This window comes from Bos grunniens, chromosome 4, assembly GCF_055505025.1.
Source record: "Bos grunniens cultivar Pamir isolate PY7600 chromosome 4, Bosgru_T2T1.0, whole genome shotgun sequence".
NCBI lineage: Eukaryota > Metazoa > Chordata > Mammalia > Artiodactyla > Bovidae > Bos > Bos grunniens.
Genome location: NC_141168.1, coordinates 46,656,917 through 46,682,277, shown reverse-complemented (window position 1 = coordinate 46,682,277; position 25,361 = coordinate 46,656,917). Strand labels below are relative to the sequence as shown.

General features: G+C 38.9%; 1 long non-coding RNA gene and 1 pseudogene across 1 annotated transcript in view; one reads left to right on the top strand and one right to left on the bottom strand.

The window, feature by feature from the left end:
- The window catches only part of LOC147374049 (uncharacterized), a 294,066-nt gene that overhangs the window by 114,487 nt on the left and 154,218 nt on the right, over nucleotides 1-25,361 (top strand). The gene's annotated exons all lie outside the window — the stretch shown is intronic.
- On the bottom strand, nucleotides 16,339-16,457 carry LOC147374050 (5S ribosomal RNA; annotated as a pseudogene).

Genomic DNA, 25,361 nt, shown 5'->3' with positions numbered 1-25,361 from the left:
AATCATTTGATATAAAAATCAGATTAACTACTTTCATTTGATAATAAAGTAAGATGAAACTAATTCCATGCTCAAAATAGGTTAAATGATGAGGTTAGGTTTCTCAGGAGAGATTTATTTATCAGTATTATAACTTCTAAATCTACAATCTTTGCATAAATATGTTAATCAAATAGGTAGACTGCCTGTATTTTTCAGCATAGATGTGATATTTTACACTTGAAAATTTCCAGTAAGTATCAAGCAAAATATTGCTGGTCTGAAGTCTCTAGGAATAATTTGAGTTCAAGTTTTTACTTTCCTTTCTAATACCTGACAATTTATGATATGGACTTTACCCTGAAAATTTCCTCATTACCTCTATGTCTGCCTCAGGGAGCATGGAGTGGCTAACTCAGTCTACTGTCAGTAAATTTCCAGGATTTGGTTGTTTTCAGAACAATGTTTTGTGTGTGATTTAGTCAGTGATGATAAGCATGCTAATTCAACCTCCCCAACCTTTTTGGCGCCAGGGACCAATTTTGTGGAAGACAATTTTTTCATAGAGCGAGGGTCTAAGAGAGAGTTTCAGGATGATATACACATAACATTTACAGCACACTTTATTTCTAATCTAATGCTGTCACTGACCTGACAGGACAGACACATCAGTCTATGGCACGGAGGTCAGGGACCCCCACACTAATTGGTCACTTTGAGGTCAGAATACTAAAAATGTAGTCAGGTTCCAAAATTGATATTACAGTCTCGAGAAAACTTGCTATATTCATAGAATCTGATCATCTCTGAAGAGATAATGGCATCTTTGAAGCCAGTGAGGGGATGGCTAAGATCTCAGAAGTGAGTTGATAATTCCCAGGGATTCCACAGGACATTTTCTCTTCCCTCTAGAGACTCATAGGCAGAGGAAGAATATTATCTGTAAAAACTATCAGTTTGTCCTCAGCCAAGGTCATGAGCATTTCAGCAATAAAGCACCAAACAAATGTACTGTATTCTGCACATTTTCATGTGCTAGAGACACAGACATAATTTACTTGGCAATAATAGCAAATATCATAGTCAGGGCAGAAGTGCTTTCAAGGAGATTGAATCCATGCTCTGCACAATTAAGCAGTGCTACCCACCCAGTGAGGATGCTTTATAGTGTCTTATATTTTCATAACAGCCAGACTGTTGGTAAATTTAAATAAAAAGTTTAGTGCCTAGAACAGTGACTGACCCAGCTAATGAGATGTTAAATCAAAAGAAAAAAAAAATGATGGAAGGAGAGAAGGAGGAGAGAAAGGAAGGGGAAGGGAAAGGAAAAGAAGAAAGAAAAAAGATAAACACAAATCTCAGTTATAGTAAGACATAGAGCTAGATACATAGTGAAGACTAATCCAAAGCTCTGCTTTGATTTACAAAAAAGAGAACAAAATCTATAAGATAAGCAGCAATAAATGTGTCCTGTGGCTCTTAGGATATAATTTTACAGTAGCTTTGCTATAGGGCTTTCCAGGTGGCTCAGTGGTAAAGAATCCACCCGTCAATTCAGGAAATGTGAGTTCAATTCCTGGGTCAGGAAGATCCCCTGGAGAGGGAAATGGCAACCCAATCCAGTATTCTTGCCTGGAGAATTCCATGGACCGAGGAGCCTGGAGGGGCTACAGCCCATGTGGTTGCAAAGAGTTGTACACAACTTAGCAGTCAAACAGCAGCAGCAACAGCTTTGCTACTGTTTCAGACAAAATGCACAATATTTTTTACTATATTGTTCCCATAGAACTTTAGCCAAAAACAAGTTGAAACTATTCAGTAGCAATGGCTAGAATTGCCATGATGAACCCAAGTTTGAAAACCATGGTATAAGGTTAAAAACCTAGCATTTTAATATTATTATTAAAGGCTTTTGCCAAAAAAGAAAAATGGCACTTTTGCTTGTAGATGTATTTTTCAGGTTAGAGGATAGAAGGAAGGGAGTGAAGGCAATAATATTTTTTGGGTGCCTAGTATGTGTCTTGGTGCATTCTGTTTTTAGGTACACTAAACATCACCTAGACAGCATATTAAAAAAACAGAGACATTACTTTGTCAACAAAGGTCTGTCTAGTCAAGTCTATGGTTTTTCCAGTAGTCACGTATGGATGTGAGAGTTGGTTATAAAGAAAGCTGAGCACAGAAGAATTGATGCTTTTGAACTGTGGTGTTGGAGAAGACTCTTAAGAGTCCCTTGGACAGTAAGGAGATCCAACCAGTCCCTCCCAAAGGAAATCAGTCCTGAATATTCATTGGAAGGACTGATGCTGAAGCTGAAACTCCTGTACTTTGGCCACATGATGTGAAGAACTGATTCATTTGAAAAGATCCTGATGCTGGGAAAGATTGAAGGCGGGAGGAGAAGGGGACAACAGAGATGAGATGGTTGGATGGATCACCTCTTCAATGGACATGAGTTTGAGTGAACTCCAGGAGTTGGTGATGGACAGGCAGGCCTGGCGTGCTGTAGTCCATGGGGTTACAAAGAGGTAGACACGACTGAGCAACTGAACTGAACTTACTGAACATCACAGTGATTTTGCTAGACAGGCCAGTTGATAAAAACTGAGATTCAGAGAAATTGTCTAACTTTTTGCTACTAGATGAGAAAAGTGGGATTTACCTTTAATTTAATTTTTCCCAGATATGTTGAATTATTATTAATGGAACTGCCATCTGGTCACCAAACCAAGATTAACCAAAAATATTTTAATTCATGCAAAGTGTTTAGTGCAATAGCTAACACAAAGGAAGTTCTCTATAATGTTTAATGATGATAATGATCATATCAGAATTTTCCTTTGTACCCAAGTAGTCCTACACATTTCTCCTTATTATCTGCCTAATATTCTCTATTAGTTCCTTTCTTCAGCTCTGTATTCTAAAGCCTTGATTCAAGCTCATGTCATCTCTTCATTTGATCATAAATATTTTCAAATGATTTCTTATTTACAGTTTTGCCACCTCTTCCCAAAGCTACATCCATTCTTCATATTGTTACCATGTTTTTTCTAAAATGAAATTTATATTATTGCCTATTGCTTAAGATCCCTCAGTCATTCTCAGTAGAAGGTATGAATCCTTCTTTTCAGGGCATATAAATTGTCCTATCATATATCTAAAATATAAAAGCTACTATTTACTTACTTAACACATTATGTATTATCTCTCAACATTTCTATTTCCCAATAGCCAAGTTAAAATTCTTAAATGGTATAAATAATTCTGTGCTATCTGACAACCTGCCCTATTTTTAATTATTAAACATTAGCTCTCATCACTCCTATTTAGCTCATATTCTAGGACCCTAAAATTCAACTATCAGTTTCTTAGGTCTCCCAGAATATATCATGGCTTTGTGCTTTACACTGGTAGCTTTGACAATTAACTTATTGAAGGAAATGTATACTTACATATAAAGATTATTGTTGTTCTGTTGCTAAGTCACGTCTGACTCTTGGACTGAACCCTATGTCTGAACCCCATGGACTGTAGAACGCTGGATCCTCTGTCCTCCACTATCTCTTGGAGAGTGCTCAGATTCATGTCCATTGAGTCAGTAACATTATCTAACCATCTCATTCTCTGCTGGCCCCTTCTCCTTTTACCTTTAATCATTGCCAGCATCAGGTTCTTTTACAAAGTCAGCTCTTTGCCTCAGGTGGTCAAGGTATTGGAGCTTCAGCATAAGTCTATCCAATGAATATTCAGGGTTAATTTCCTCTAGGACTGACTGGGTTGATCTCCTTGCAGTCCAAGGGACTCTCAAGGCTCTTCTCCAACACCACAGTTCAAAAGCATCAATTCTTCGGCACTCAGCCTTCTTTATGGTCCAGCTTTCAAATCTGTACATGACTACTAGAAAAGCTATAATTTTGACTATATGGACTTTGGTCAGCAAAATGATGTCTCTGCTTTTTAATACGCTGTCTAGGTTTGTCACAGCTTTTCTTCCAGGGAGCAAGCATCTTTTTTCATGGCTGCAGTCAGCAACCACAGTGATTTTAGAGCCCAAGAAAATAAAATCTGTCACTGCTTCCAGTTTTTTCCTATTTGCCATGAAGTGATGGGACCAGATGCCATGATCTTAGTTTTTTGAATGTTGAGTCTTAAGCCAGCTTTTTCACTCTCCTTTTTACCCTCATCAAGAAGCTCTTTAGTTCCTCTTTAGTTCCAGCCCAGCATTTCACATGATGTACTCTGCATAGAAGTTAAATAAACAAGGTGACAATATACAGCCTTGTCATACTCCTTTCCCAATATTGAACTAGTCAGTTATTCCATGTGAAGTCCTAACTGTTGCTTCTTGACCCACTTAAAGATTTCTCAGGAGACAGGTAAGGTGGTCTGGTACTCCCAGCTCTTTAAGAATTTTGCACAGTTTGTTGTGATCCACACAGTAAAAGGCTCCACGTAGTCAAAAAGTAGAAGTAGATATTTTTTTCTGGAACTCCCTTGCTTTCTCCATGATTCAATGTATGTTGGCCATTTGATCTCTGGTTCCTCTGTCTTTTCTAAACCCAGCTTGTACATCTGGAAGTTCTTGTTTCATGTATTGCTGAAGCCTAGCTTGAAGAATTTTGAGCATAATTTTGCTAGCATGTGAAATGAGCTCAATTGTATCATAGTATGAGCTCTTCCAAAGAGTTATAAAGAGGTAGAAGGGAACAAAGACCACGAGGGTGAAGTTCATGATACTTTAGTATCTGAGTTGTTGTGTCACATTCTTTGATGATAGAAACAGGTTCTATGCCAAATTTCAGGCTTTACCCTATGCAGGCTGCTAATGTTACCTAGTGTCTGGAGAGGAAATAAATGCAATAGCATTCAGGATTCTCCAATAAACAAAAAGCCAATTTCTGAAGAGGCAGACAAACTGATTCTGGTATGGTCCATCTCTTGTGGCTTTCAGATCATCTTGCAGATTCTAATGATATCTGGCTCTCATATGAGAATAGGATATCTTTGTACCTTTTCTAACAGGGACTGCACAGGTTCTATCTCTAAAGATAATAAACTTTAGCAAGATGAAACTATAGTCTACAAAGCTGCATGGAGCCCTAGAACCAAGACTGATTTTTATCATCTCCCTCTTCTGCCACCCATTCAAGATTTCTCTCTTCCTTTGGCATTACTTTCTCTCATCTGGTTTGCTTGTTTGCTTAAATGACCTAGATATTAAATTCAAACTGAGTGTCTAGTTTCTCAGTTGGGCAAATATCATAGTGGTCATGGAAATATCAAATGATGTCCTATTGAATCACCTGGGTTCCTGATCTGCTTTTCCTTTCTCCAGTGCATATTTTTAACTATAGGTCTCTCTGGTAATCAAAGTCAGTTTCCATTTCTAGTAAAGTAACTCCATTTTTGTCTACTAGTATCTCTGCATGAGAAGCCAGAAGTAATCAAGTGATAGTTTCAGCTATCAGCAGAGTAAAACCTTCATTGTATTATCTGGTGGAAGTACTTCCCCTGTGCCTTACAGAGAATCAAGGCCTTTATCCAAGGTGAAATTGAAGATTTGGAAATAGAAAGATTAAAATCCATGAATAAGGTTGTTAACTATGATGGAGAGGTCGGTCATTCCTCTTGTACCCATAGGTTTTAGATTCATCTAGTCCAGCTGTCCAAGACGCAGATTCATATATAGGTCATTGATTTAGATCATATACCACATCCTAGAAGATAATATTCAGATCTTATTTTCAAGCTAAGCTGATACAACAGTTGTATCTTCAAAAAACAGCTCAAAGCATCTATCCATCTGGTTGCTTCTCCAGTAGATCTTTTGGTCATGTATCTGTTAATATCACATCTTTCTTATTTAATGTTCCTTGAACTAAAGCAGTATTATAGAATATTATGACTTAAAAAATCTGATATTTTGTATAATCTTAGGTTTAGGTGTGGGTGCTAGCACTGAAAATAGAAAAGACAAAGGTTTATATGGAGAGTATGTAACTGGTGTAGTAAAGAAATGGTGTTCTCTCCACCATGGTGGAAACGGTCCAGTGTAATCAGCCTGCCACCCATTAGTATGGCTTTATGGAGGATGTACCAAATCAAGGGTTCAACATCAATCTCTGCTGCTAGAGGTCTGGGTGTTCATCAATGGCAGTGGCTACATCACAGTAGGTAGGGAGCTCATGCTGCTAGATTCATACGTAGTTTCCAAGTATGCCACTATGATCAGTCTGTTCACAGATCCATTCACACTAAAATGCCAGGGAGTAGCTTCCAGAGTTTCTGTTCATCTGATTGTTGAGAGTTTACTCTATGGTGGCTGCTTTCTGGTAGTCATTTACTCATGATACAAAGATCTGAAGTCTTTCTGCATATTTATATAGGTTTATCCACATACTTTCCCTTCTTTAATACTTCAGTAATTTTTTCTCATACTTCTGACCAACTAAACAAGGTATTAATTTTTATCCAGAAGTTAATGCATTATCTATATCTGTTATGTATCTTCAGTATGAAGTGGATGTTCAAGCATCTGGCTCACAGATCTAGCCACTGGAAAAATATTTCTTTACCTGTGGTTTACAAAATTACACTTTAATGGGATTATAATCTAGCAACAGATTAATTCCAGCTAGTATCATCATCATATTATGTGAAATTACTCAGTGTCCCATTGTCATAGTCTTTACTAGAGCACAGGATCTGCAGCTTAATACATTTCATTTAATGAGCATGTTTATTTAAACAAAACACTACTAAATAATCTCCAATTAAAAGATAACATCCCAGACAAAATATTAAAGATACATCATATACAGGAAAATATAACATATCAAAATTTATGGGCTGCATCACAATCAGTGACAAGGAAACTTACAGTCCAAAATACAAAAATTGTAAATTAGAAAATAATCTAAACTTCTACATCATGGACATAGAGAAGAAGAGCAAAATAAAAGTAAACCTAGCAGAAAGATAAAAATGATAAAGGACAAAAGTCAATTAATTTAAAAACAAAAAACAATAGAGAAAACCAATACAACAAAGATCTGGGTTTTTTAATCAATAAAAGGGACAAATGTCTAGAAAGACTGAACAAAAAAGAGAAGGAGAAACACAGTGTACCAGTATTATGACTGAAACAGAGGATATCACTGCTACTGCTAAGTCACTTCAGTTGTGTTCAACACTGTGTGACCCCATAGACGGCAGCCCACAAGGCTCCGCCGTCCCTGGGATTCTCAAGGCAAGAACACTGGAGTGGGTTACCATTTCATCAAAAAGATGAAGACTTCCCTGGTGGTTCAGTGTTTAGGTATCCACCTGCCAATTCAAGGAATATGGGTTCCATCCTTGATCTGAGAAAAGTCCACTTGCTCCAGAGCAGCTAAGCCCATGTGCTCTAGAACCTGTGAGCCACAGCTATTGAGCCCGAGTGCTGCAACTACTGGAGCCTGTGCACTTAGAACCTAAGCTCCTCAACAAAGAAACCAACACAATGAGAACTCATGCACCACAGTGAAGAGTAGCTCCTGCTTATCACTTCTAGAGAAAGCCTGCATGCAACACTGAAGACCTCACGCAGCCGAATATAAATAATTTTTTAAAGATATGAAAAGTTCTATATATGTAAAATTGACAACTTAGATTGAATAAGCCTTTCATTAAACTACACAAATTACTATAACTCACTTAATATGATTGAGTAAATTTAATTCATATAGCTATCATTCATTCCCCCAGAAAAAAATCTCTAGACCCTAGATAGTTTCACTGGAGAATTCCTCAAACTTTGATGAGATTTTTTAACAGTTCAGTCGCTCAGTCATGTCCAACTCTTTGCGACCCCATGAATCACAGCACACCAGGCCTCCCTGTCCATCACCAACTCCCAGAGTTCATTCAAACTCACATCCATCGAGTCGGTGATGCCATCCAGCCATCTCATCCTCTGTCGTCCCCTTCTCCTCCTGTCCCTAGTCCCTCCCAGCATCAGGGTCTTTTCCAATGAGTCAACTCTTCACTTGAGGTGGCCAAAGTACTGGAGTTTCAGCTTTAGCATCAGTCCTTCCAATGAACACCCAGGACTGATTTCCTTTAGAATGGACTGGGTGGATCTCCTTGCAGTCCAAGGGACTCTCCAGAGTCTTCTCCAATACCACAGTTCAAAAGCATCAATTCTTCAGCACTCGGCTTTTTTCACAGTCCAACTCTCACATCCATACATGACCACTGGAAAAACCATACCCTGAACTTTCTTGCTTTTCCCATGATCCAGTGGATGTTGGCAATTTGATCTCTGCTTCCTCTGCCTTTTCTAAAACCAGCTTGAACATCTGGAAGTTCACAGTTCATGTATTGCTGAAGCCTGGCTTGGAGAATTTTGAGCATTACTTTACTAGTGTGTGAGATGAGTGCAGTTGTGTGGTAGTTTGAGCATTCTTTGGCATTGCCTTTCTTTTGGATTGGAATGAAACCTGACCTTTTCCAGTCCTGTGGCCACTGCTGAGTTTTCCAAATTTTCTGGCATATTGAGTGCAGCACTTTCATAGCATCATTTTCAGGATTTGAAATAGCTCAACTGGAATTCCATCACCTCCACTAGCTTTGTTCATAGTGATGCTTTCTAAGGCCCACTTAACTTCACATTCCAGATGTCTGGCTCTAGTGCTACACATAGAAATGTTCTAAACCCCAGAGATTCTCTACAATTTAAAAAGATCCCAAATGGGAAAAAAAAAAAAATCCCAGTATGAAATAGACACAGATTATGATCAAATTCAGGTCTAGGTATACAATCATAAGGTTATCAAATCTTCATGGATATTAAATTAGCAGCCTCTAAAGGTTTTTGATGTTAATGCTAGCATCATGATAGAAAAATTGATTAGATTGGGAAAACACAAGTGGGTAAACCTGAGACTCTTCAAATTCTTCTTACCCATCCTGCCTAGTACAGACAGTCCCTTGCCAATTACCATAGCTTCCCCTTTGCATGGAGATCGTGAGAAGACCTCACCTAAGCACGTGTCCAGTAAAATACTGTTCTCCTGAAATCCATCACCACCTATTGCCTCCAGCCCAATAACCAGAATCATGTTTCAGCACATTCTAAATGGACTGTAAAGCAATCCTATAAATGTAAACCAGGACACCTCAAAATATGAATCACCAGCTACTGAGCCCATATGTGTGGTCATGGATCATAAAGAGCAGCAGATGAAAAGATAAAGCTAAGCAGAAGAGAATTTATTCAGGAGGGTATTTAGCCATGACTGAGGATATGAAATATTGGCAAAAATAGCTGTAAATTTACCTAATAATTTTATGGAATGGCTTCTTGAAGCCTGAGCATGACAACAGTCGACAGTAAATGAGATTGAGACATTGTACCTTTATTTGACAGATTAATGAAGAAGGACTCAGAAACCTTAGGAGTTGGAAAGTTAGAATGAATTGATTCTGTAATGCCTAGGAAAAAACAATCTTTCTATTTCTATGAAATGAGCCCAGAAGACATTTTAAAATTATTATTGATATGGTAGTTTGAGCACGCTTTGGCATTGCCTTTCTTTGGGATTGGAATGAAAACTGACCTTTTCCAGTCCTGTGGCCACTGCTGAGTTTTCCACGTTTGCTGGCATATTGAGTGCAGCACTTTCACAGCATCACCTTTCAGGATTTGGAAGAGCTCCACTGGAATTCCATCACCTCCCCTAGCTTTGTTCGTAGTGATGCTTTCTAAGGCCAACTTGACTTCACATTCCAGGATGTCTGGCTCTAGGTCAGTGATCACACGATCGTGATTATCTGGGTCATGAAAATCTTTTTTGTAGTTCTTCTGTGTATTCTTGCCATCTCTTCATAATATCTTCTGCTTCTGTTAGGTCCATACCATTTCTGACCTTTATCAAGCCCATCTTTGCATGAAATGTTCCTTTGGTATGTCTGATTTTCTTGAAGAGATCCCTAGTCTTTCCCATTCTGTTGTTTTCCTCTATTTCTTTGCATTTATCGCTGAAGAAGGCTTTGTTATCTCTCCTTGCTATTCTTTGGAACTCTGCATTCAGATGTTTATATCTTTCCTTTTCTCCTTTGCTTTTCACTTCTCTTCTTTGCACAGCTATTTGTAAGGCCTCCCCAGATGGCCATTTTGCTTTTTTGCATTTCTTTTCCATGGGAATGGTCTTGATCCCTGTCTCTTGTGCAATGTCACGAACCTCATTCCATAGTTCATCAGGCACTCTATCTATCAGATCTAGGCCCTTAAATCTATTTCTCACTTCCACTGTATAATCATAAGGGATTTGATTTAGGTCATACCTGAATGGTCTAGTGGTTTTCCCTACTTTCTTCAATTTAAGTCTGAATTTGGCAATAAGAAGGAAAGTTATGACCAACCTAGATAGCATATTCAAAAGCAGAGACATTACTTTGCCAACCAAGGTTCGTCTAGTCAAGGCTATGGTTTTTCCTGTGGTCATGTATGGATGTGGGAGTTGGACTATGAAGAAGGCTGAGCGCCGAAGAATTGATGCTTTTGAACTGTGGTGTTGGAGAAGACTCTTGAGCGTCCCTTGGACTGCAAGGAGATCCAACCAGTCCATTCTAAAGGAAATCAGTCCTGGGTGTTATTTGGAAGGAATGATGCTAAAGCTGAAACTCCAGTACTTTGGCTACCTCATGCGAAGAGTTGACTCATTGGAAAAGACTCTGATGCTGGGAGGGATTGGGGGCAAGAGGAGAAGGGGACGACAGAGGATGAGATCGCTGGATGGCATCAATGACTCGATGGACGTGAGTTTGAGTGAACTCTGGGAGTTGGTGATGGACAGGGAGGCCTGGCGTGCTGCGGTTCATGGGGTCGCAAAGAGTCGGACATGACTGAGCGACTGATCTCATCTGATCTGATTGATATGGTAAAGAATGCCTTAATAAGTGAAACATCTGAACTTTGAAGAAAGAAGTGATGGCTAGTGGCTGCAGTCCAAAGGCAGTAAGAAGTGTTGCTATGTAATTAGGTGCCGACTCTCAGTGGGAAGGATGGGAATCCAGAATGGCATAGCTTAGGGAGCAGAACTTATCTGTGAGAAATAAGGGAGGCATAATTACTGTACTAGGCAACTGTTTCTTCCTATTGAAGACTAAGATAATAGCTAATAAATCATGACTTTCTTACACATTTGACTGATGTGTACCTGATGAGGCTATTCCTCCATTTATATAACAAAACAATTAAATGCTGGCAAACAGAGTGGAAATTATAATAATCTCAGAGTACGTGAAATTTTAAAATGCACTATGCATTTTGATAATCATTAGTAGAATCCTCCTTGGATGACTCTTAGGGGAAAAGTGTGTCATTTCATACAGAAAGATGATTTTTATGGTCATTAATGAATAATAAAAATTTCTCAAATTTTTTTTAATGGTCAAGTTTAAGGTCTCACCAATCTATTGAGTCAACTGAAATCATTTTGAAAGTGTTCAGTATATTAAGAACAATGGGATTAATAAGAAATTATTATTGTTTAATATATTTAGGACAGCCCTACTGTACAGTTAGCTCTCATTTGAGAACAAATACAGCCCATCAGTGCTGTGGACAGTGATCCACAGAAATAGCAATAAAAGGTTCATTTATCCTGGCATCCGACAAAGTTCAGGTTTCAGTCTCCAAGGGGAAACCAACACATTTGACTGTTCACCTCAACTAAACTGAACCAGAAAAATAAATCTGCTTTGAAAATACAGTGTTCTCAAGTTGAGTCTATGTGACATAGATTATTCTTGCTCTTCTGGACAATCTCTGCTGTCACTGTACTCTATTAACAAGGGGAAGGGAGAATGGCCTGAAATCACATCTTATTCATAGACAGACTTTTAAATCATATTTGTCAAGGGCTTCACTATGTTACCTTTAGAAGTTGTCAGGCATATTAATTTATACTCACATATGAGGCTGAATTGAATAACAATCTAACTAGCCATTGCTGACAGGAACACTGTTTGTACACAAATGAGACCAATGTACACAAAATAGACCAACTGTGGGAAATCCCTAGGTGCGGGAGTTTGTGTCCCTACTCTCACTGTTCTAGTTCACATTTATGGAAATGGAATGTTAATCGACTTGGGATTATGTCTCAGTAGAAATGTTCATCTCTAATCAAGAGTATAAATTGTATTGATACTTTGCTTCATTATTTTCTTTGTCTCCTCTCCGATAGGATTTATAACTGGTTGATCATTCTAAAATGTTGAAGTTAGTATCCAGAGAGGAAATAGAAATACGATATACACTAGAACACATGAAATCAGCATGTGAAAATATGATCAGAATACTATAAAATATTCTGGTCAAAAAGACTCTAGCCAAAGAGATGTCAAAAGCAACAGAATCCTGTGCAATTAAATGTAAACTGCATGAAAATCTATTAATAAAAATTAAATTGTTAGCTCTGTAGTAAGTTGAGAGATTGACTTTAGTTACTGTTTCTCTTAATTTTGCAAATTGAAGCAAAATGAACAATTTGTGCTGGGAAATTCCTCTGTTACTATGCACTGTGCCACTAGATAGAGAAATGCTATACCATGCGAAAAATCCCTGAAGTTCATTTATTACTTGCTCAGCTGTAGCCTGAAGAGGGATGTAAGGATAAGCATCAGGGGCTTCGAAAGTCTTCTCCAAGAATTCGAAGCAGTGTAAGACAAAAACTCACTCAACCCAAACAAAGTTCTGTCAGACATTTGAACTTTGTGGCAGCAAAAAGCAAAACATTTTAAACAACATCTGTGCTCTGTAATTGACTCAACCTTAATGGAAGATACTAACAGAGTAAAATACCAAGGCAGGATTTCAGCAAATGGCAAGTTATTTCATAAAGAGCTCTGCTCAAGATAATTTATAAGAAAGAGGAAGGCTTACTTAAAGCTGCCACTTAGGATTGAATGAAGTCAAATCAATTTCATAGTTCCTTTAAATTTTATTGATGTTTCTTCAACTTTTGTATTTCACAGAGTTGAAATAACAAAAACATCTCTAAAGTGCCTCAATTTTAAATCCACTTTAAACTCAATTTTTATCTTCTTAATTTCTTTTTTAAGAGAAAAGATTTGTTTCCATTTCAGGGACTCTGAATACAGCAGTAGAAACCATCGTACTAAAGAGTGTTCTGACAACTTTTGGTAGTTAACTGAAGTGTGGGCAGAAAGCCAAAGAACCTGTTCTTCCTCTGTGAAGGTATAGGTTATAATACTTGGCACTTGTGTTTAGGGGTGAAGAAGAAAGGAGGGCTCTACATAAAATGTATAAAGCAAGATGTGCTGGAGAGTATTGCAGCAAGTTGTATGGTAGAGTCTGTCACCTGATTTGGCTCTGCTCTAGGCCCTGCGGACCAGATCAGCTTTGTAGCCCAAAGTTTTCCACATTTCCATTTGTCACCATTAGGCAATCATTGTCCTGCAACTGATAAATGCTACTCATTTTCCTTTACTTGTAGCTTCAGAATATTTTCAAGGAATAATTGTATGTATGCATCTGTAAAATAGCATTTTGCTTTTTTAAAAACTTTTAATTCTAGGATAGTTGCTTTACAGTATTGTGTTGGTTTCTGCTGTGCAAGAATGTGAATCAGATGTAGTATCCCCTCCCCCTTGGAGTCTCCCTCCCACCGATCCCCCAACACCCTACACTTCTATATAAGCACAGAGCACTGGGCTGAGCTCCCTGTGTTTTACAGCAACTTCCCACTATCTAGCTGTTTTACACATGGTCGTGCATATATTTCAGTGTTTTGTCAGAATCTCCCTCACCAAAAAACAGCTTTGAGAGCCTTGTTGCTCTCCTGGTAGAATTAAAACTCAGAGATGCAATGTAACAAAGTCTATTTCCAAAATTTGATCTTCACTACTCAGAAGCAACTCCATATTATTACATTTTAATATTGATATTTTAATGTGTGTCTACATTTTAATCCCCCCCGCCTTGAGTTCAGTTCAGTTTAGTCACTTAATTGTGTCCAGCTCTTTGTGACCCCATGGACTGCAGCACACCAGGCCTCCTTGTCCATCACCAAATCCCAGAGTTTATTCAAACTCATATCCATTGAATCAGTGATCCATCCAATCATCTCATCTCTGTCTCGTCCCCTTCTCCTCCTGCCCTAAATCTTTCCCAGCATCAGGGTTTTTTCAAATGAGTCAGTTCTTCACAACAGGTGGCCAGAGTACTGGAGTTTCAGCTTCAGCATCAGTCCTTCCAATGAATATTCAGGACTGATTTCCTTTAGGATGGACCGTTTGGATCTCCTTGCTGTCCAAGGGACTCTCAGGAGTCTTCTCCAACACCACAGTTCAAAAGCATCAATTCTTCTGTGCTCAGCTTTCTTTATAGTCCAACTCTCACATCCATACATGACTACTGGAAAAATCATAGCTTTGACTAGAGGAACCTCTCTTGGCAAACTATTGTCTCTGCTTTTTAATATGCTATCTAGGTTGGTCAAAACGTTTCTTCCAAGGAGCAAGCGTCTTTTAATTTCATGGCTGAAGTCACCATCTGCAGTGATTTTGGAGCCCCCCAAAATAAAGTCTCTCCCTATTTCCCCAGCTATTTACCATGAAGTGATGGGACTAGATGCCATGATCTAGTTCTCTGAATGTTGAGTTTTAAGCCAGCTTTTTCACTCTCCTCTTTCACCTTTATCAGGAGAATCTTTAGTTCTTTGCTTTCTGCCATAATGGTGGTGTTATCTGCATATCTGAGGTTATTGATATTTCTAGCAGCAATATTGATTCCAGCTTGTGCTTCATCCAGTCCAGCATTTCTCGTGATAAACAGTGCATGTAAGTTAAATAAGCAGGGTGACAATATACAGCCTTGACGTACTCCTTTCCTAATTTGGAATGAGTCTGTTCTTCCATGTCCAGTTCTAACTGTTGCCTCTTGACCTGCATGCAGATTTCTCAGGAGGCAGGTCAGGTGGTCTGGTAGTCCCATCCCTTAAAGAATTTTTCACAGTTTGTTGTGATCCACACAGTCAAAGGCCTTGGCATAGTCAATAAAGCATAACTAGATGTTTCTCTGCAATTCTCTTGCTTTTTTGATGATCCCAAAGATGTTGGCAATTTGATCTCTGGTTCCTCTTCCTTTTCGAAATCCAGCTCAAGCATCTGGAAGTTCAGGGCTTAGGTACTATTGAAGCCTGGCTTTAAGAATTTTGAGCATTATTTTGCTAGCGTGTGAGATGAGTGCAATTGTGTGGTAGTTTGAGCATTCTTTGGCATTGCCTTTCTTTAGGATTGCAGTGAAACCTGACCTTTTCCAGTCCTGTGGCCAGTGCTGAGTTTTCCAAATTTGCTGGTATATTGAGTGCAGCACTTTCACAGCATCATCTTTCAGGATTAGAAATAGCTCAATGGGAATTCCATCACCTCCACTATCTTTGTTCGTAGTTATGCTTCCTAAAGCCTACTTGACTTCACATTTCAGGATATCTAGCTCTAGGTGAGTGATCACACCATTGTGATTATCTGAGTCATGAAGATCTTGTATTTGTAAGGCCTCCTCAGACAACTATTTTGTCTTTTTGCATTTATTTTTCTTGGGTATGGTCTTGATCCCTGTCTCCTGTACAATGTCATGAACCTCCATGCATAGATTTTCAGGCACTCTGTCTATCAGATCTAATCCCTTGAATCTATTTGTCATTTCCACTGTGTAATTGTAAGGGATTTGATTTAGGTCATACCTGAATGGTCTGGTGGTTTTCCCTACTTTCCTCAATTTAAGTCTGAATTTGGCAATATGGATTTCATGATCTGAGCCACAGTTAGCTCTAGGTCTTGTTTTTGCTGACTGTATAGAGCTTCTCCACCTTTGGCTGCAAAGAATATAATCAGTCTAATTTTGGTATTGACCATCTGGTGATGTACACATGTAGAGTCTTCTCTTGTGTTGGTGGAAGAGGGTGTTTGCTTTGAGCAGTGTGTTCTCTTGGCAAAATCTATTAGCCTTTGCCCTGCTTCATTCTCTACTCCAAGGCAAATTTGCCTGTTACTCCAGGTATCTCTTGACTTCCTACTTTTGCCTTCCAGTCCCCTATAATGAAAAGGGCATCTTTTTTTTTTTTTGGCGGTCACTCAGTCGTGTCCAACTCTTTGCGACCCTGTGGACTGTAGCCCACCAGGCTCCTCCATCCATGGGATTCTCCAGGCAAGAATACTGGAGTGGGTTGCCATTTCCTTCCCCAGGGGATCTTCCCGACCCAGGGATTGAACCCAGGTCTCCTGCAATGCAGGCAGACGCTTTAACCTCTGAGCCACCAGGGAAGCCCAAAAGAAAAATTAAAATAAAGCCTACAGCAGCTGGTATTCCCAGGCAGTCTCCCATCCAAGTATTAACCAAGCCCGACCCTGCTTAGCTTCCGAGATCAGAGGAGATCGGGCGTGTTAAGGGTGATATGGCCAGAGACTAGGTCTTCATAGAACCGTTCAACTTCAGCTTCTTCAGCATAATTGGTTGGGTCATAGACTTGGATTACTGTGATATTGAATGGTTTCCCTGAAGTGTTCAAATTATTTCTGTGTATTGTTTCATGATTAAACGACAGTTGTTTCATTTTTTTCTGCATGGATTTAGTTTCATATAATTACAATAATATATTTTTTTTAGTTTAATAAGATTATATGTTAAGTATTTTCCAAAGTTTTTACATCATTTTAATAAAACATAGTGCTAGTGGGATTTTTCCCTTTGAATTTTTTTTTTTTCTTGTTGTAGCCTTTTCTTTTTCACTTAAGGAGAGTTTTTAACACTTCTTATAAGATTAGCTTAGAATTAATATTGATGAATTCTTTCACTTTTTGTCTATCTTAGGAGCTCTTTATTTCTCTAAATCTGGATAATAACAAATCTGAATAATAACCTTGCTGGGTAGAATATTTAAATTGTAGGTTTTTCCCTGTCAGGATTTTAAACATATCATGTCACTCTGCCAGCCTGCAAAGTTTCTGCAGAAAAATCAGCTGTCAGTCATTTAGTGGTTCCCTTGTGCTTGTCTCTGTTTTTCTCTTGTTGCCTTTAGAATCCTCTGTGCTTTGATGTTTGCCATTTATTTATGATACGTCTTGGTTTTGTCTCTGGGTTAATCTTGTTTTGGACTCATTGTGCTTCATTTTTCTGGCAATCTGTTTCCTTCTTCAGGTTGGGGTAAGCTTTCAGCCATGATTCCATCAGATATATTCTCTAACCCTTTTAATGTTTCTTCTCTTTCTGGGACACTTATAATGCGAATGTTAGTACCCTTGATGTTGTCTCAAAGGTACCTTAAACTATTTTTATTTTTAAAAACGTGCTTCTTTTTGATATTCTGATTGAGTGATTTGATTTCAGGGATTCTATCTTCCAGATTACTCATGCATTCTTCTATATCACCTAATCTGCTATTCATTTCACTAGATAGAGAAGAAAAAGGAGTTCAAAGTGGCACTTAGAGGAAGTGGCAACTAGAAAAAGCCCACAAAGGGAACAAAGAAAGAAAGCCTGTGAAAAACCGCAGCTCTGAATGAGAGCCTCTGATGTGAAAACACACCCAAACACACCCCCTTCCCTGATTGGCCTTGAACATACACCCTATTTGCATCCCCTCCCCTGATTGGTGATGGGTAACAGCCCCAATTTGCATGGGGAATAGCCAATCAAGACCCAGGAATGGCCAAAAGGAAGAGACAAAAATATAAAAGAGGGAAGTCAAATGGGTTGAGACCACTCTTAAGGGTTTAGTCTGCTTTCACATCTTGAGAGTGTATTGCATGCTGTCTGCTTAATAAATCCTGCCTGCTGGAGCTGTAACTAGTCTGTTGTGCCAGTTCTTTGCTATGGTGAGACAAGAAAAACTGACCTGACAATTCCCTCTAGTGTATTTTTATTACAATTACTGTATTCTTTTTCATATATTCTAGTTTTTGTTAAAATTATCAGTAGGTTTGTCTATTCTTTCCTGTGTTTAGTTAGCATTCTTATTACTATTACTTTGAACTTTCTATCAGTTGAATTATTTATCTCTATTTCATTAGGGCTTTTCCCCAAGTTTTTCCCTTATTCTTTTATATGAAATACATTCCTCTGACTTCTCAGTTTAATTTTTTCTGTCTCTGTGGAATTATGTGAAACAATTATCTGTCCTGGTCTTGGAGGCATGTACTTGTGTGGAAGTGTCCCTATGCAATCTGAGTAAGCCCAGTGGCTTTGGTGGGAAAGCTGGATCTGAAGTAAGTGCAGGCTGTGTCTTCCCTGGAGGTGTGCTGGCAGCTGCAGCCTTGGTGGGAGGTAGGGCTGAAGTTGGAGAGGATAGATCTAGAAGCAGGTGTCTAGAACCATAGGCTTCCTTTATGCTCAATGGCCTTATCAAGGACAGAGGTGAGTCCAAGGGCATGAAGTAAAAATCGTGAGAAAATTGGTTTTCTCCCAGTTGTGATGAAAGTCTCTGCCTTGATTTGGAGCATGGCTGCATTGTGAGGGTTTGGGGCTGCATTTCTGTGCTGGTTTCACTTTTTCCCATAGTGTACATGTCTCGGTTAGAGGCTGTGGTGTGGCAAGAAGAATTGGTATCACACTACTGAATTGGTTTTGCATCCATCCAAGTGTGCAGGGACTGATGCTCCTGCTGTGGTGTTTATTCTTTTCTCATATAAGCATTTAAGATCAAAGGGTTTGATGAAACTACAGCTTTACCTATATTTAGCAAGTATGGACATATTGTATTTTCATTATTAATTTAGTTCTTAATATATTTCAATCTCTATTATAGCTTATTTGGGATCATGAGTTATTTGCAAGATTCTGCATGATTGTTTTTTAGCCAGATATTTTTGGATGTGGATATTTGTTTCCTACTGTTCTTTTCCAGCTTTTAAATTTAGCTGACTTTTGCTCAGTTCTGTGTAATTCAGTTCTTGTAATTCTCAGTTCTGTGTAATTCCTTATGATATGTTGTATAATCTATTAATTGATAACTTTTTATAATGTTTCTTTTATACGCAGTAGTCAGTAGTGCTATTTAACAAAATACTTCCAATTCTTTCTAGTTGTTATGAAGCATGTATTGTATTGCTAAGTGTCTAATAATCACCGTAACTCAATGCTTAATTGCACTGCTATGTGGCACCAGCATGAAATGCATTTTTGTTGTGTTAACCCACTGAGATTTGATTCTTTTTGTTACTGCGGGATTATAAACCAATCCTGATTTGTGGATAGATGATGTTAGAAGCCTGGCAGTGAAAAAAGGTGGTAATCCATGTTATACATTAACAAAATACTTAATAAAACTACCACCTGTTATAACTTGGATGTCCAATCATGCATCTAATGATTGTGTAGCACTAGGAGAAGTAGTTGAAAATCCAAACAATATTGGCATGTATCAGTTGGCAGTAGCTGTTTTTATGAAGCTATTATGAAAGAGGCTTAAAGAATGTGTGCTTATAAAACATATAAATCTCATCATTTGGCACAGGGTTTCTTTAAAGTCTATCAGATCAACTTGTTAATTGTTGTTGCAATCTACTATATTAAATTCTGTCTAGCTATTACTTTCTGAGATTATTTTAAAATCTTTTACCATGTGAAAGTTAAAAATTTCTTGAACAGAGCCTAAAAAATATTAGGTAAAACATTCTTGTCAAATTAGTTGTTAATAGAATTACAAACTTCTGTTGCTCAAAAGACACCAGTAAAATTAATGAAAAGGCAAACCGGGAAATAGAAAAAGGTATTTTGAGTAAAAACAGCAAATAGCTTAAGTCTATCCCGGAGGAGCAACCCATGCCCTGAGGTCAGGGGCAGTGGCCGGGAGGACCAACTCCACGTCCAAGAAGCCGTGGCTGTGTGGGCGCAGGAGGTCCTAGAGGAGCTATCCCACATTGAAGGTCAGGAAGGGTGGCCATAAGGAGAGACCCCTTGTCCAAGGTAAGGAGCAATGGCTGCGCTTTGCTGGAGCAGCCGTGAAGAGATACCCCACGTCCAAGGTAAGACAAACACAAATAAGACAGTAGGTGTTGCAAGAGGGCATCAGAGGGCAAACACACTGAAACCATACTCACAGAAAACTAGTCAATCTAATCACACTAGGACCACAGCCTTGTCTAACTCAATGAAACTAAGCCATGCCCGTGCGGGCGGGTCATGGTGGAGAGATTTGACAGAATGTGGTCCACTGGAGAAGGGAACGGCAAACCACTTCAGTATTCTTGCCTTGAGAACCCCATGAACAGGATGAAAAGGCAAAATGATAGGATACTGAAAGAGAAACTCCCCAGGTCAGTAGGTGCCCAATATGCTACTGGAGATCGGTGGAGAAATAACTCCAGAAAGAATGAAGGGATGGAGCCAAAGCAAAAACAATACCTAGCTATGGATGTGACTGGTGATAGAAGCAAGGTCCAATGCTGTAAAGAGCAATATTGCATAGGAACCTGGAATGAAGGGTCCATGAATCAAGGCAAATTGGAAGTGGTCAAACGAGATGGCAAGAGTGAATGTCAACATTCTAGGAATCAGCAAACTGAAATGGACTGGAATGGGTGAATTTAACTCAGATGACCATTATATCTACTACTGTGGGCAAGAATCCCTCAGAAGAAATGGAGTGGCCATCATGGTCAACAAAAGAGTCCAAAATGCAGTACTTGGATGCAATCTCGAAAATGACAGAATGATCTCTGTTCGTTTCCAAGGCAAATCATTCAATATCACAGTAATCCAAGTCTATGCCCCAACCAGTAATGCTGAAGAAGCTGAAGTTGAATGGTTCTATGAAGACCTACAAGACCTTTTAGAACTAACACCCAAAAAAGATGTCCTTCTCATTATAGGGGACTGGAATGCAAAAGTAGGAAGTCAAGAAACACCTGGAGTAACAGGCAAATTTGGCCTTGGAATACGGAATGAAGCAGGGCAAAGACTAATAGAGTTTTGCCAAGAAAATGCACTGGTCATAACAAACACCCTCTTCCAACAACGCAAGAGAAGACTCTGTACATGGACATCACCAGATGGTCAACACCGAAATCAGACTGATTATATTCTTTGCAGCCAAAGATGGAGAAGCTCTATACAGTCAGCAAAAACAAGACCAGGAGCTGACTGTGGCTCAGACCATGAACTCCTTATTGTCAAATTCAGACTTAAATTGAAGAAAGTAGGGAAAACCACTAGACCATTCAGGTATGACCTAAATCAAATCCCTTATGATTATACAGTGGAAGTGAGAAATAGATTAAAGGGCCTAGATCTGATAGATAGAGTGCCTGATGAACTATGGAATGAGGTTCGTGACATCGTACAGGAGACAGGGATCAAGACCATCCTCATGGAAAAGAAATGCAAAAAAGCAAAATGGCTGTCTGGGGAGGCCTTACAAATAGCTGTGAAAAGAAGAGAAGTGAAAAGCAAAGGAGAAAAGGAAAGATATAAACATCTGAATGCAGAGTTCCAAAGAATCGCAAGAAGAGATAAGAAAGCCTTCTTCAGCGATCAATGCAAAGAAATAGAGGAAAACAACAGAATGGGAAAGACTAGGGATCTCTTCAAGAAAATCAGAGATACCAAAGGAACATTTCACACAAAGATGAGCTCGATAAAGGACAGAAATGGTATGGACCTAACAGAAGCAGAAGATATTAAGAAGAGATGGCAAGAATACACAGAAGAACTGTACAAAAAAGATCTTCATGACCCAGATAATCACGATGGTGTGATCACTGACCTAGAGCCAGACATCCTGGAATGTGAAGTCAAATGGGCCCTAAAAAGCATCACTACAAACAAAGCTAGTGGAGGTGATGGAATTCCAGTTGAGCTATTTCAAATCCTGAAAGATGATGCTGTGAAAGTGCTGCACTCAATATGCCAGCAAATTTGGAAAACTCATCAGTGGTCACAGGACTGGAAAAGGTCAGTTTTCATTCCAATCCCAAAGAAAGGCAATGCCAAAGAATGCGCAAACTACCGCACAATTGCACTCATCTCACATGCTAGTAAAGTAATGCTCAAAATTCTCCAAGCCAGGCTTCAGCAACATGTGAACCGTGAACTTCCTGATGTTCAAGCTGGTTTTAGAAAAGGCAGAGGAACCAGAGATCAAATTGCCAGCATCTGCTGGATCATAGAAAAAGCAAGAGAGTTCCAGAAAAACATCTATTGACTATGCCAAAGCCTTTGACTGTGTGGATCACAATAAACTATGGAATATTCTGAAAGAGATGGGAATACCAGATCACCTGATCTGCCTCTTGAGAAATTTGTATGCAGGTCAGGAAGCAACAGTTAGAACTGGACATGGAAAAACAGACTGGTTCCAAATAGGAAAAGCAGTTCGTCAAAGCTGTATATTGTCACCCTGTTTATTTAACTTATATGCAGTGTACATCATGAGAAACACTGGACTGGAAGAAACACAAGCTGGAATCAAGATTGCCAGGAGAAATATCAATAACCTCAGATATGCAGATGACACCACCCTGATGGCAGAAAGTGAAGAGGAACTCAAAAGCCTTTTGATGAAAGTGAAAGAGGAGAGTGAAAAAGTTGGCTTAAAGCTCAACATTCAGAAAACGAAGATCATGGTATCCGGTCCCACCACTTCATGGGAAATAGATGGGGAAACAGTGGAAACAGTGTCAGACTTTATTTTTCTGGGCTCCAAAATCACCGCAAATGGTGACTGCAGCCATGAAATTAAAAGACGCTTGCTCCTTGGAAGCAAAGTTATGACCAACCTAGATAGCATATTCAAAAGCAGAGACATTACTTTGCCAACAAAGGTTCGTCTAGTCAAGGCTATGGTTTTTCCTGTGGTCATGTATGGATGTGAGAGTTGGACTGTGAAGAAGGCTGAGCACTGAAGAATTGATGCTTTTGAACTGTGGTGTTGGAGAAGACTCTTGAGAGTCCCTTGGCCTGCAAGGAGATCCAACCAGTCCATTCTGAAGGAGATCAGCCCTCGGATTTCTTTGGAAGGAATGATGCTAAAGCTGAAACTCCAGTACTTTGGCCACCTCATGCGAAGAGTTGACTCACTGGAAAAGACTCTGATGCTGGGAGGGATTGGGGGCAAGAGGAGAAGGGGACGACAGAGGATGAGATGGCTGGATGGCATCACTGACTCGATGGACATGAGTCTGAGTGAATTTCGGGAGTTGGTGATGGACAGGGAGGCCTGGCGTGCTGCAATTCATGGGGTCGCAAAGAGTCGGACACAACTGAGCGACTGATCTGATCTGATAGTACTCAGAACTTCCTGCAAATCAGTTAGAATAACAAAAAGTTCAAACCAAAAGAAAAAATATATATATGTATACACAAAAGATGTATGGAGACTTCATCAAAAAGCTAATAAACCTTTGAAAAGATTCTTAAGGAAATGCAAATAAAAATCTCAATAAGAAACTGATATTTACCAAAAACTGTTCAAGTGAAAAAATAAAAAATACTCTCATATACTGCTGCTGGGAGTGTACATTTGTATAACCCCTTTGTAAAAGTGTTTTGCAGTATCAATTAAAGCTCAAATTGATAGCTATGTCCTAGCTTTCCCAGTCACACAGTAAAGATCTTTGAGGATCCCAGCTTTATGTTAAGAAAACCCACTGAACTCAGTAAGCCAGGCTAGTCATAGGACTAATCTCATTTTTTTGCCTTCTCTCTGAAAGAACTGTTCTGTGCTGCCTATTGCCTAATATCTTAAAATGATCGTTTCAACTATTTAACTGGTTTTTAGTATTTCAAGGCAGGAAGGTAAACTGTTTCATACTGCTCGTCCATCTTGGTTGAAAGCTGATGTTGTGTGACTTTTTGTTGACTTTCTGCTCTGGCCATTTCATCCCTCTGCTGGCACAGGACATGCAGCTACAGCTGCCCTAGTGGCATACCTGTGCTGTGATGCTGGGCTCAATTCCAAAAATTTTTGCCAATAACCTGAAACACTTTAAACTCATGCATAGTTTGTGATTTTTTTTTTTTTTTACTTTTCTACCCTTTTTTCCAGCAATTTAACAGGAAATTAAAATTTTTTCTTTCCACATACTTTGATTTTTTTTAAAAAATCTCTTTATTACAAACATATGTTCACATTTTCCCAAAAAGGAAAATGTAAATCCTAGCTGATAATTCAGAGAAAGCAATGGCACCCCACTCCAGTACTCTTGCCTGGAAAATCCCATGGACGGAGGAGCCTGGTAGGCTGCAGTCCATAGGGTCGCTAGGAGTCGGACATAACTTCGTAATTTTCAAGTAGACAACCTGAGCGACTTCTCTTTCACTTTTCACTTTCATACATTGGAGAAGGAAATGGCAACCCACTCCACTGTTCTTGCCTGGAGAATCCCAGGGACAGGGGAGCTTGGTGGGCTGCTGTCTATGGGGTCACACAGAGTCGGACAAGACTGAAGTGACTTAGCAGCAGCAGCAGCACCAGCAGCAGCTGATAATTGTATTTCAGTTTGGGGATTTGCAATGAGACCACCTATCTGAACTTGCTTTTCTGTGTTTTCATATGTTGATGACAGCAGAAAATGCTATTCTTATGTATTATTAAATTTTATGATAAAACTCTCTAAAATGCTTGGAATTGCTTATTAAGATGCTATAAAACTGAAACTATTCTTGAACTTAAAATTTCTATGAATATGGATAAGCTACTAAAATGTGTGATGGCCTAAGTGTAAAACAACGGTAGTTAAATTTCTCTTTAAGTTCATTTTTTTGTCTTATTTTATTCAACAGAGAACGAAAAGTTGTATTCTTTTTGATATTTTGTTGTTGTTTCTCTTGATGTGGAAGAAGAATGCGTGTAATTAGGGTACCATTAAATAACCATAGTAATTAACAGTGACTCAGAAACTTACTAAAGAACCTGTATTTAATTTTTAAAGTTTTTATGTAATTTTAAAGTATACTTTCCATTTACAGTTATTGCAAAATATTGGCTATATTCCCTGTTTTGTATAATATACATTTGAGCCTATCTTACAGCCAGTAGTCCATACCTCCTACTCCCCCACTTTTTAACTTTGCTCCTTTGTTTAGCAAGGCACTGATTGGCAAAATGATTAAATAGCTAAAGTTAATTTTTTGTGTGTGAAAAGTGAAAGTCGCTTAGTCATGTCCGACTCTTTGTGACCCCATGGACTATGTAGTCTTTGAAATTTTCCAGGCCAGAACACAGGAGCAGATAGCCTTTCCTTTCTCCAGGGGATTTTCCCAACCCAAGGATGGAACCCAGGTCTCCGGCATTGCAGATTGATTCTTTATCAGCAGAGCCACAAAGGAAATCCAAGCATACTGGATTGGGTAGCCTATCCTTTCTCCCAACCCA